This window comes from Alligator sinensis, unplaced genomic scaffold, assembly GCF_000455745.1.
Source record: "Alligator sinensis unplaced genomic scaffold, ASM45574v1 scaffold168_1, whole genome shotgun sequence".
NCBI lineage: Eukaryota > Metazoa > Chordata > Crocodylia > Alligatoridae > Alligator > Alligator sinensis.
The window spans coordinates 1,049,161-1,063,706 of NW_005842377.1; positions in this window are offsets into that span (position 1 = coordinate 1,049,161).

The window sequence follows — 14,546 nt, forward strand, 5'->3', positions numbered from 1 at the left end:
TCGCTGCTACCCCTGCGTCTAACGATTTTGTGACCTGGTCATAGAAGGCCACCAGGTTGGTCTGACAGGACCTGCCTCTAATGAACCCATGTTGGTTGCCCCTAAGCATAACCTCCCCTGCTGGCCCCTTGTGGACATGTGCCAGGATAATTCTCTCAAAAAGCTTACCCAGCATCGAGGTAAGACTAACTGACCTATAGTTTCCAGGGTCCTCCTTCCTCCCTTTTTTGAAAATGGGAACAACATTGGTCCTTTTCCAGTCATCTGGTACCACACCAGAACACCATGAGTGCTTGTAAAGCTGTGCCAGGGGTCCTGCAATGACCTCTGCTAATTTCCTCAGCACTCTGGGGTGGAGATCATCAGGACCAGCTGTTTTAAATATGTCCCATCCCTCTAGAAGTTCCCTGACTAGATCCTCACTGACCCTAGGCCTGGGTGTGCCTGCCCTGGGGCCTGAGGGGGTCCTGGTGGGCAGGCTGATCCGGTCCCTACTCAGGAAAATGGAGGCAAAGAAATTGTTAAATAGGTTAGCTTTGTCGTCTGGTGTGACAACCAGATTTCCTAGCATGTCTTGCAGAGGCCCCACGTTACCCGGTACCTTCTTTTTGCCCCCTATGTATTTAAAAAAGGACTTCTTGTTGTCCTTGAACCGGGTAGCTAGTTCCAGTTCCATCTCTGCCTTGGCCTTCCTGACTGCCCCCTTGCAGCCCTGAGCAACTGAGGTATAGTCCTCCCTGGTGATGGCCCCTCCCTTCCATTAGGTGTACGCCTCCCTTTTAGCTAGGAGACATTCCCGTATGCTTTTGGTGAGCCATGGGGGCTTTTGTGCCCTCTTGCCCCCTTTGATCCATGTTGGGATTACCTCCCTTTGGGCTTGGAGGATTGTCTCCTTAAGGAACAACCAGTCTTCTTGGACACCCGACTCCCCTCCCCTCCGGGACCTCAGTACCTCCCTGACTATTCTCCTTACCTCATTGAAGTCCGCCCTCCTGAAGTCCGGGGCTGCTACCTTGCTGCAGGCTTTTGCCACCTTGCGCTGGATGGTGAATTCCAGCAGGCGATGATCACTGTCGCCCAGGTGGTCGAGCACCCGCAGCCCCCTCATGCAGTCATCGCCTGTGGCCAGCACCAGGTCCAACAAGGCGTCTCCCCTGGTGGGGCTATGCACCTCCTGGGTTAGATGGAGGTCCTGTATTTCAGGTAGGAACCTACGTGAGCGGTCAGGCCTGGCTGACTGCTCTTCCCAGCAGATGTCTGGAAAGTTCAGGTCACCCAAGATGACCACGTCTTTTGACCTAACTACCTCCGTGAGCTGACTTAACAATTCCTGATCTAGCTCTTCCCCTTGGTTAGGTGGTCTGAAGTAGACCCCACCGTTAAGTCCCTTTCCCCTCGACTTCCTTGTATTCTAACCCAGAGTACTTCAGTGTGCCCCTCACCTGACCTTGTGCTACTTGATGAGGATGTGTATTCCACCTTGATGTAGAGCACCACACCCCCACCTTTCCTCCCTGTCCTGTCCCTCCTGTATAGCCTATAGCCCTTGATATTCACCGCCCAGTCATGCGTTGGGTCCCACCACATTTCTGTGAGCCCCACTATGTCTGGCTTGGTGTCAGCTAGCAGAAGGGTAAGTTCCTCCTGCTTGTTCCCCATACTACAAGAGTTTGTGTAGAGGCATTTGAGGCCTCCTGAAGATGTGTGCACTGGCCCCCTAATCTCAGTACTGCCCGGGCCCCTGTACCCTGGGCCCTGCTTACCTGGGTATTTGTTCTGCTTGTCGTCTGTCTAAGCTGAGCTGTTCTTGTGGGTGTCGCTTGGTTTAGTGGTCTTTCTGTGACTGCATCACCTTCTCTTCCCATAGCCACATCAAAGCAATTATGATAGGTGTGACTGACAGTTGTTTTGGAGGTTAGGAAGGAATTTTTCCAGCCTGAAACTCGGTAGAAGTCTGTTAGTTTTTTTACCTTCCTAGAAACATTAGGACTTAGGCAATCAATATGCAGTCATTTATAGGAATGCTTTGTTAATTGCAACTTGCAACCAATGTCCCATGAGAATAAAAAGATACCAGGCCAAACACCAAAAGTAGAGAATTTTGCTGATGGATCTTTTGTCTATGGCAGTGGTGCGCAACCAGTTGGCTCAATGGGACAGATGAGTGGTACAGGGACATTTCATGGGCTGGATTGAGCTCCATATACCAGGACTGGACCCTAGGGCCCATCAGTGCCCCTGCATACTGGGATTTGCCCCAAGAACCCAGCACCACCCCCTGTGCACTGCAATTGGGTCCCACAGGCCCAGCACCACCCACCTATGCACCAGAATTAGACTTCTGGGGCCCAGCACCACCCCGTGTGCACCTAGATTGGGCCCCACAGGCCCAGCACTACTTCCTCCCAGCCTCTCACACCAGGATCAGGCTCTGAGGGCTTGGCATCGTACCTGCGCCCTGGGATCAGGCTCTAGGGGCCCAGCATTGCCCCTGCCCCTGCATCCTGGGAACAGGCACCCAATCCAGTGTGCAGGGTGCAGGACTCCCCATAGGTCTAGAAATCTGGTAGTAGGGAAGTGGTACTATTGCTCCCATGCCACCAAATTTCCAGACCCACAGGGAGCCCCAGGGGCTGGATGACATGGTGCTGTGGGCCACATCTGGCCTGTGGGCCTTGGGTTGAACACCTCTGCTCTATGGAAACAAAGGAAATATGAAGACTTTGTACTCTGAAGTCCTGATTTTGGTATCTGTAACACGCAGGTGCTGGAGGGCCGCCATGATGCCCCCTAGTGGCTCCTTTTTGTCTGGCCTGGCCCGACTCGAGTCTCCCCAGTATAAACTGTAACAAAAAGGTAAGTATCTGCTTTAAAACAAAACTTTCCTACTCTTCCCAGGGTAAAATAACATTTGGCTATCCCCCTCACTCCTGGGTTCTCATCTTGATGTCTCCCAAGTGTCCTATGCCATTCAGGGTTTCTCTAGCCTCTCATCCCCACCCAGGAGCTCTGTTCCCTCTGGAGCATCAGTCTGACCTCTTTCCTGCCCCAAGCCCAGCCCCTTCTATTCCGGTGCCTCTTTAGCTTTGGCCCAGTTGTTCCTTGTTAGTCCTAATTGGCAGCTTGCCCTGCTCCTGTCTGCAGCACCACCCTGCTGCCTCTAGCCCCATCTTGCATTGGCTGTTATATCTGTTTTATTCCTCCCCTCTATTTAGGTGCAAATCACCTCTTTACTGTGGTTCACTACCCTGCTGCCCGGCTAGTTTCTCATCCCTCCCACTTCTTTTGCTTCCTGTTACAGTATCCTTTGTAGGGACGAGGATTCAAATTTAAGAGCTGAATCGCATAAGTAGGTCAAGTCTACTCCCAAGTCAGACATTATATGATAGGTGCCCTGTGAGCCCTGGAATCACTTCAAATTCCTAGTACATGATTTTGTAAAGGAAAAAACAAAACAAACCAAACAACTTTGGGCAACTGCTTAAAACCCATCCAGCTTCAGGCACCAGATCTAGTTACTTCTTATTTCAGAGGAGAAAAAAAATTCTGCAATTTGCTTCTATTTTGGGAGCCATGAACCGGTTAACTTTGCATTAGAAGAGATGTCAAGTAATTCTGTTAATTATTGTAGCAGACAATGGCCACCAGTTTACTACAAGGTAGTTAGTGTGCCATTGGCCAGGCTCTCATGGATTACAGAAGGGCCTAAAGTGCAAAATTCAGAGCTGATTTCACACATCCCCATCCCCAAGAAGTTCTGAAGGGTGTGGATCAAAATTTTGGATTTGGCCTACTGCAGAAATAAGAGCTAGCTGAGAAACTTAGAGATGGGTTCAAATTCTAGGGCCCTCCAGAAACCAGAGCTTTTCAGATTTAAGTGTCTAAATTAGAAGCAGCAGTCTCACAATACGAATCTAGTTTGAAATTGGAACCAGTGACTCGCTTTTGCCCCTTTGACCAAGGTTCTCTCTCATGGACTCTCCCATGATTCCACTGAACTGCAGCACTGTAGCCCTCCTCCTGAAAAAGAGGATTTCTTCAGTTTCCCAGCACAGTGAGAGTGTTACCTAAGGGGTGGTTGGCTCCAAACATCTTTTTCTTTCACTACTTCTCCCAATCAAGGCAGAATTTTCTTCTACCACTTCCCTCTTACAAGACAATCCAGGCCTAGACATCCAATTTAAATAAAATTATAGAGAAAGAAAAATCACATTCAAAATAAGCCACATTAGACATGCAGTCTTAAACTTTGTGTAATAATTCAGAGAATGTAGATTAGATTTAGTTATACTGAGAAATATTTCTTACTCTTTCTATCAATCCCCTAATCTTTTTTTTGCTTGAATTAGAAAACATCTCAGATTGACTTCCAGATCTCTTGAATTTATTACCTCAAATACTTCTCTCTCACTTATTTATATTGTTCAGGTCTATGACATCTCACACAAATACATCATACACGTTTCCCTTTTTGCTCCCAAATGTTTCTCTCCAGGCAAAGTACCCCTGTAGCTCAGGTCTTCCAGTGTCCCTTTATAAATTACTCTTCCACTGCGGGTTTGTGGGGAGAAACCCTGTGGATACATTCATTATCTTCCATTCTGTTGACCTTGAAACCAAAGAGATTATGCATATTTTTCACTATTTGTTCCTAGCAAGATTTCCATCTTATATGGATTATTGATAACAATAAACTTGTAGCAGACTGAACTATCTAGTTTATGCATTTTTAAATTTATTGTACAATTATTTGTCTTGAATTTATTGTAAAATTTTTCAGATTGAATTATTCACATATACTTCCCTTTTGTGTTGTAGACACTATGCCTATGGGATTTTATTTTCAAAACAACACATAAGAATTTACTATTTTTCTTGTATGAAGCTAAGAGGAAAGCTTTACCTCTGAAATATAGCCTGCGTGACCTTTTGGATTCAGAGGTAGGCAAAACGCAGTTGAGCTGTTTTGAAAAGGTCAAATGAAATTGTTGCACAATAACAAAGAATTCAGGTTTTTTAGTCTAGTTTTCAAGACAACTTTCAAGGCAAAATGCTCTTAACTTCCCCGTGTGACTTAAATGCCAGTAGCACTTACCATGAGCAGCACTAGAGTGCCTCCAGGTTGGAATCTATGATTTTAATTGGGGGGAGATGTTCAGTACTTGATGCCCTTAACTCATCTTGCCTTACATTTTGTTACCACGTGCTACCACGTCATCCCGGACCCTAATCTTTCCTGACTGCTGCACCAAGCAACATATGCAGTCTTTGCTGTTGGGGTTACAGTTCCAATGCCAACACTGTTATAACTCCCAAATGTTGTATACAAGCCTCTAGTTCAGTGATTCATAACCAGGGTAACTGTGAGATCTTTTGAAAGGTGACATGAAGTGTGAGTAGACAAGTACATAAACACAGGCTTAGGTTTAGTCCCTGCCTGGCTGTTCCTCAATCCCCATTGCCCAGAGAAGATAACTTCTGCAAGGTTAGTTTTTGAAATAGGATGCCACTCAATTCACAGAAGTCATGGGGGTGTTCCTTGGGTCTAAAAAGGTTGAGAGCCACCAATCTCACTAGTAGCGATAGCCTTTTTGCACTAACATCATTAATTGAAGAAATGTTAATTTTATGTTATACTCTGATACCAGATAGATACTACTAGATAAAATTATCAAATGCAGTAGGGCAATTTGGGGGGGTGGGGAAGGGGGGGAGCGAGATAGAGAGGAGAGGGAAGGGCAGGGGAGTGGAGTCATAAAAAAGATATGACTTCTACCTTGCTATTCTGTGTGGTGCATAACAGAATAGGAAATACAAACATTAATTGTCTTGGACACTTCTGTCCTAAAAAAGCATTATTTTCTCCAAAAGCACACACTTGAAACACATCTAAAGTACTGCTACTGTTGGTTAGTAGGAGTGCAACAGAGAAACTTAAAAATAGCTTGAGTGGCACTTTCTTGACTATGTCCAAAATAAATGTATATTCAAGGAGGGTGGGGGAAGATTAAGATCACCTGCATTGCTGATTTCAAGCAGCAGCTTATCCCTGTCTAACAAATTGAAGACATTTTGGAACCTCTTTTTTACTTATATGAAGACTGATTTAGAGTGCTGCCAAATTGAGTGCAACCCTGGGTTATCTCCTGGCTAGCAGCCATTGTGCATTTGAAGCTACCCAGAACAGCTTCTTAGAACACTGTTTTTGCTGAATTTCATGCCCCAAAATTGTGCAACTGTTCAAAGATCAAGCCCCACATACAGACAGCACATTATAAGTCATTTTGTTTACAGTGGAGACTTAACATGTCCTTTCCTTTTATGAACTATGTTCCACCCCAAACTTCAGAGCTTAATCCCACAAATTTGGAAGACAAATATTAGCAGGGTATTTGTCTCTAAATTAATGTGTAATCTGCATTTTAAAGTTTTGTTATGATCACAGTACAACAACATTCCCAAAGAGCACTGTACTACATGATCTGATATTCATTTATAAACAAGTAAATCAATATTTCATCTAAGTTCAAGCATCTTCTCAGTCTTTCCTTGTACTCTGCATTTCTGACCCTTCCTTTCCCAATGTTACATTCATTTCTGATGTCTGCTGAGAAGCATCTCTGCTTTTTACTCCCCTTACTGCAAGCATCTAAGGACCGTTGGCTAGATCCACAGAAAGACATAAGCATGTACTCCTCCCCTAACTGTCATTATTAGTCCAAAATTTAGATCCTCTAATCTCCCATTCAACTTACCTGAACTGCAAAAAAAATCAAGAACTATTCAGAGATAACAGGATATTTTTACGCACATGGGTTTTTTCTCTTGTGATTTTGAAAAAGAGGTGGAGCCTCAGAGGGCTGCATATATATATAGGCAATTTTGATACGAAGCATTCCTTTCTAAAGGCCTCTTGACATCAGCTAAAATCTTTTCAGCCCCCACACCTCTCCCAACAATTTCCCCTTCTTCAAAAGAGACCCACCCCCAGGCGTGTGTTTGCCTTTGACGAACACCAGTAGTCTTTTATCAACCACTTCAGAAAGAAGTAGTAGGGCTTATTTCCATCTCTGATATTGTCAGAAGTGAGGTCTAAGACTATCCACTAGGAAATGGGAGACTTAGGGTATCTTTTCATTCTCTCCATCAGTAGGGCCTTCAGTCTCCCCCTGTCTGTATCATCTGTCTCTTCTAAGAACTGGGTAAGTTCGGAGCTCAGCCTCTTCACCCATGCATCTCCATTCCCTAGTGAATCCCTCCATGCTCCCTGCCCATTTGCCATTAGTACTGAGAAGCAGTCTGTCCTGTGACTACAGCCCCTGCAGCCCCCTGGTGCCCTATTGAAATCAACAGGACTCTTCACAGTTCAGGTTATTTGATGCCATAATTAACCTGTTCCAATCAGCTCTAAAATAAACCTGACTACAATAGCGTTAAAAAAAAATAACAACGTTGGTTCAGAAACCTGACTACAATCCAATTTCTTTAAAGGTCACGTGATACACATATCACAGAAATGGTTCTGCAGTGGCTTAGATTGATTTTACTTCCTTTTGCCAGAGAATAACCTTAGCAAAATTTCCAAATTGAAGGTAATTCTCTTGTTTCAAAGGGCAAATGAAATAAATCTTTAATAAAAAGGCTTGCCTAGAGCAGGAGCAGCCAGTTTAAAGAGCTTAAGGCTCCAAATCATCAGTCTGTGTGCTCTGTGTAATTTAATACTGAAAAGACCTTGGCTAACTTCATCAAGAGGATGGAAGGGAAAAGGACATAAATCAAATGAAAGGGGAAAGATTATAGAATAAGCAACAATCAACAGGAAGCATGAGTTATGCTGCTTCATAGATAACTCCACCCAAATCAGTATCAAAATGAGTTAATTAACACAGAGCAATATATTTTCAATCAGACATCATCCCACAATGAAATGAGGCATTGTATCATTCAGTGAAATAAATTTTAGTTGCAGAGCTCAAATTGGCTTTGATATGTTTATTGTGCCCATCCTAATAATGAATTCAAACTAAAATTTTCTATTTTTTCTTATCAGATTGTAACAATTTCTCACCTAGAGACTTAACTATAATATGAAAATAAGATGGACTAGAGATACAGAAATTCATTACTATAGGAAATTAATTTTTAATGGGCAAGGCTTAATAGTCATGGGGGCTCTAAATTTTAATGCACACCTGTAAAATTTTGAATAACTGTTAAAAAAACGTATTGTACCAGTGCAATATGTGCTAATTAAAGCACCTCAATTGATCATGTTAATATACCAATGAAGCCAGGCCAGGGTATTACATCTAACTAAACCTCATAGCTTGATAATTCACTTTCATAACTGCTGCTTTTTTCTTCTGCAGGAAATAAACTGCTTGTTTAGTGCCTTGTGCTCCAAAGAGCTGAGTCACTTAGCTTTTCTTTTAAAAACATTTTGCATAAATCATTCATTTAAATAGGTAACATCTACATTTTGACCCAAATTTCACTGGATAACATTCAGTCCTCGCCAGTTAATGAGAATTTGAATTCAGAAACATTATTTCAAGCTACAGTAATTATATCTGCATTAGGATCTTTGTCAGTAAACATTTTTACCAATCACATGCTCTCTGTAGCATCCCATCCATTATTTTCTACTCCTATTTAGAGCAAAGGTGATGAACACCTATTGATAGTCTGCTCCATCTTCTCAGTTTGTCCCCTCCATTCACGCTGAATCAATGCCTGGATAGTCTTTCATTGCATTTTCTCCACTATCTATCTGCAAGGCAGTAAGGTCTTGTGAATACATCACTGATGGGGGATTCTATTTTGGCTTTGCCACTGGAAAAGCCAGTATAACGGATTTACATCCCTGTTATTTTCACTGTCCACTTGATGGGGGCAAAAGGTAGAGTTGCTATTTTTTATGTTGTGTAAACAGCAGTGGTTAGAACAATATGGCCCCAATCTGCATAGGATCATCTAGATTTTTGCTGTTATAGAAATTAATCTTTTTGTGTGATCTGCACAATTCAGCTGGTCTTCCCTTGAGCCTGTCAGTGAATTAATGAGCACAGTATGGGAGACAAGTAAATCCTTCCATAGGCTGGTAAAGAAGGGTCTAATGTAGATCTCCCAGTCCAGGTTGGAAGGAGCTCTGTTTTGAGCCACCTTGCACCTCTGTTCCACTTTGCTTGTGTGCTAGCTCCCTCTCTGTCTCCATCTTGCCTTCATAAAATGAGTCGGCTGGCACCTTAAAGACTACTTTTTTCAGAAAGGCATCAGCTTTTGTAGGCTACAGCCTACTACATCAGATGGTATTCACAGGCTTTAGCCTACGGAAGCTTATGCCTTTCTGAATGAGTTAATCTTTAAGATGCTATCCTGCCTTGCATTCTGCCTTACTTCAGATTAATATGACTAACTATCTCCCTTCTCCATAAATGATATGCTATGCCTTAGAATTGGGACACTAGACATTTTTAGCTTAAATCAAGAGTGCTTAACCTCTGGGCCATGGGCCAAATGCAGCCTGCAGAGCCATAGGTATCCAACCCATGGGGCTCCCCATGGTTTGGGAAATTTGGTGGTGGGGGAGCAGTGGCAATAGATACAGTCATACTCCCCCCTGCCGTGTTCCCAAATCCCAAGCCCCACGTAGCAGGTTGAGGCCAGGGCATGCCCTCCTCCCCTATCCCCATGGCTAGATTAGGCTGGGCCATGCCCCTCCTCCCAAGATGGATGGGCCTGAGCCACACCCTTTTTCCCCCTGCAGGCCCAGTTAGGGCCAGCTCAAGTCCCCTTCCCTCCCCATGTGAGGCCAGGTCAGACCCCGCTTCCCCCTGTGGGGCTGGGTTGAGGATGGGCCATGTCCCCTCCCTTGTCCCTGCAGGGCCGGGTTGGAGCCAGAATGCCCCCTACCCCCCTTTGCACAACCAGATGGGGCCCTGCTGTAACTACCCCATGCTAAATCAGGACCATCAGCTGGATCTGGCCTGCAAATGGCCTGGGCACTGCCCATCTAGCCCACTGGCCAAAAATGTTGAGCACCACTGCCCTAAAACTTTGGTATTCAGGGAACTTCATTAGGGTTTGGGAAAGATCTTCTAAGTGAAGCATTTACAAACTCCACCATATTGCTTGGTACTCTGAAGACTTGACTACAGAGAAAACAGAGATGGGGAGATGGACTAGTGTTTTATTTCCAACTCTAACCAGTGATCTTGAGTATGCGTGTGTTTCCAACCGTAAAGCACATCAGTGAAATAATTTTTTGTAACAAAATATTATATCATAGCTACAAATTAAGTCAAACCTGAGCATACTGATTATAGCAGGAAATCTCATTTTAAGATTTTTATTTCATTTTCATTGACGTTAAGACATTACCTTAATGTGGGAAACAGGAAAATATCCTTTTCTTAAAACTGATTTCTTGATAAAGTTTATTTATAAAGGTTCTGTTCTACATCAATGCACAAGAGCAACATACTGCTGAATTACCATTTGAGTGACTTTTGAATAAGGTTGTGAGAAAATATTAACAGAAATATCCAACCTTTCATACATAGGCTGCTTGAAATGTTGAGCTGAGACCTTGAGTTAGAGTCTTAGTAAGAAAAATACATTCACTATTGACATGAGGGTCCCTGGGTAACTCAGGGATTCAGCTGAACTCTTTGTGTATTGTGGCCAATCCTTACTGCCAAGATAGAGACTATGACTTGCATAATGTCTCAATAGAGGATGGTTCATGCTTCCACTGAAGTCAGTGATAAGAGTCGTATTGGATAAAAGCCAACCCATTTGAATCAATGGGAGCTTTGCCAGTAACTTCAGCAGGGTAGAATTGCACCCATTAGCTTCAATTAGGTCCTGTACTAGACAGTGATGCTAAAACTTTTTCAGCTGCAAGTAACTATTAACTGTATATCATTCAAAATATTCATTTGTTTAAGAAGGCAGTCTTGAATAAAAATTATATTTTGTAGGTTTCATAAAGGGAGTGAACTGGAGACAACATTCAGCAAGCTGCAGCTGCCATTCAAACAAAAACATCAGATGCCTGTAATACAATTAAAATGTAAACACATCTGATTTCTAAATCTCAGCCAGCATCTGTAACTTTTTCGGTCGGCCTTGATGGATACAGACTAATTAATGCATAATGGCTGACTTGGCAGACTGTCCGTTACAAAGGACAGGTACAACTTGCCTGTAGAAAGATTAATTGCAATCCTTTAGTGCCCTTGACAGAAAACAGCTACATATTGAATTGTTTCTGGAACATATATTTTAGAACATATGTAACATCAAGGAGTGCTTACATGTTTTAAGGATCACTGTGGATGAGAAAATGGAAGTTTAGCTTAATTATACATAAGATGCACATTTTTAGAGTAGAGCAAGCTGAAAATATTTCTTATCTGAAAATGTTTTCTTAAAGCCATCAATGGAGTGTGGACATAATATTCCACATTCAGGTGAAATACATTTTACCTCCATTCCAATTTTAGTCAGATTTGCCAGTCTTCATTTTGCATGATACTCTAACCATAAACAAATAAGAAAATATCTTTAAAAAAATACAAACAGAGGAATCCATGTATACCCAGAATATAAAGTTGCTAACTTGCAATGTATGTGTATCACTGTGTATCAACCTTCCAGATGAGCACTGCGGGGCCAGTCAGCAAGTCAGATCCCACATGTGGGGTCAGTCTGCAGGCCTTATCCAGTGTGGGGTCAGTGCACCGGAACTGGTCATGCACACCAGCCCAGGCCCACATGCTGGATTTGGCTGTGTATATCAGTCTGGCCCCACATGTTAACCTTACCATGTACTGGCATGATCTGGGATGTCATCCAGCCTATGGGGCTCTCCAGACTTCTTGAAATTTGGCAGTAGAGGAAGCAGCAATTGACACTGCCGCTGCTCACCTGCTGCTAAATTGACAGACCTACAGAACACCCTCTGGATAGATGAAATGGCCTCATGGGCCAGACTCAATTCATTTTGAGCACCACTGTTATACATGGTCAGGCTATATTGCATAGACAATAGACTTCACATATTGTAACTTGCCCACAACAACAAATTTATTGCCTTTACACATGAACATAGAAACTGATGAGACAACATCGAATGCACAGCTAGGATATAATTTTATGTGTGTTTATGTATATATGTGTGTGTGTGTGTATGTGTGTGTGTATTAGGGCTTTATATGTATATATATATATATATGTGTGTGTGTGTGTGTACAACATCAAATGCACAGCTAGGGTATAATTTTATTTGATATATATATAAATAACATTGTAATAAATATATATAATTCAATAAAATTATAATAAATTATATAAATATATATCATCAAATACAATTATAACTGTATATTATATAAATATATCTATATCATATAATTAAATTATAATATATCTAATAAAATTAAATTATACCTTAGCTGTGCATTTGATGTTGTATACGTATATATACAGAAACACATATATAAGTCCTAATTCTAAAATCAACCAGGCACTTACTTCCTGCAAAGCAAGGTATCAGAATCTGGACTGAACCCCCCTTGTTCACAAGGCAGTTGTCTTTGGACACAAATGCTGAATCCCCGAGTGTGGTTAGGTTCCATCACACCTCACAGGGACAGACTCTATCCTTAGTCACTTTTAGAAAAAGGACCCTATGGGCCAGCTGTCCTGAGTGCCCAGGAACAGTGGTGGCTCCCTGGGAAACCCCAGTTACTCAGACACACACACTGCAGAGTTTTACTCCTTTGGGAACTCCATATTTCTTAGTTTAAAATCTTGAGATGTGGTACTAGAGGCAAGTAACACTTGCAATTTACAAAGATTTTACTGTTAAATCCAGTGATACATCAATCTTAGAGGAGGGAGGGGAGGTGATCACACACCACACAACAGTAGGGGATTCTCTTCCTCAGACTTCCCCCAGAACTCAGTGATTCATTAGGTTTTGGTCAGTGCTTTCAGGTTTTTTTAAAGTTTTCTCCTCCCCCGCCTGTTTGTTCTGGTTAAAGAGCAAGTTACTAAGAGCAGAAGCAACCCAGGTCCTTTTATAACTTCCAGTCTCATCTGCCATGTGACATATCTGGTAATTTCCAATTACCCTATCAGGTAATTGGTTACTTGGGTCTCATCTGCCTGAAGTGTATACAAAAAAAAAGTTTCTTTTAGCTCTGCCCATATTTTTAGTATGCATTGCCAATGAAAGTCATTCATTGCTAGTAACTCTAAATTGCTTGGTACTGTTCACTGTGCAGTAACCCGTTTTTGAATTTTAGTCCAAGATGGAAGCAAAAAGATGGTTCAGTGCAGTCTTACAATCAAAATGATGCTGAGTTTGTAGTTTGACATATACACCTCCAGACAAGCCAAATTGCCACACAAGACTGAAACATTGTCTTTCCAGTGAGATGTATTGAAAATAAATTGTATGTCCTTGTCCCTCTGAAGAATGTTTGGCATCTACCTGAGCAATGACACATGTCTTGTCATAAACAATCTGAAAATTCATACAGTGAAAGTGCTTTCTGTTTCTACTGATATGGGCACATGAGTGAAATAAAATTGATCTCGAAAGATTAAGGAACTGAACAATTACACAGAACTCGTTCTTTATTGTCTGCCCTCAGCGGTGGTGGGAACCACAACGTAATCATATGCATTCCCAAATGAAATGTGACAGGCATTTTTAGAGACTGAAGACTGACATTTACTGATAACAACACCATTTGCACACCAAATGTTGCTAATATACAGGACTAGCAAAGCCACCCTGATTTCATAGAAATTAGGTAATACTGTATAATTAACTAGACCATATTTCTCGGTCACACAGAACCATAAGAAATAAGCAATTAACCTTAAACTTTGTATGCACATTCGATCATTCTAATCTAGGACCCTAATTTCATAGATTTCATAGACATTAGGGCTGGAAGGGACCTTGGAAGATCATGAAGTCCAGCCCCCTGCCCAAAGGGCAGGAAGTCAGCTGGGGTCACAGGATCCCAGCAAGATAAAATTCTGGATCTGTAAACATGTCCCCCTGCATGCACATCAAAGCAACTCACTAGTAGTATGGGACTTGTAAAACAAGCATTTCTATGCGTACAACTAAAGTCAAAATTGATGGTAAATTTATCATTACCGGGACAAACATACCTGAGAGGCTCGGCCCCTCGTGGCTGTCTATCAGAGGGAACTGCACTCTTTTCACGTGTGGGTTGGCTAGCTAGTGGGGGAGAAAGTGATGCTTTAGTCCTTGAAGATTCTGCTGGCTCTATGTCTAAGTGCTTGGCTTCTGGTGCTGCTGCAACTGCACTTCAGTGATGTAAAAAGAGAAACAATTAAGAAAACTGGCTGTCAAAGGCCCAAGAGAATTGGAGGAGAAAGGACTACTGGGCCTGCCATGGTTTGGAACAGGAGGGTTTACTGGGCCCCAAGGATGGCCTGATAGTGAGGGAACAGATTTCTAAACTGACATAATAGATACAGTTATAGGGGAGCAGTAT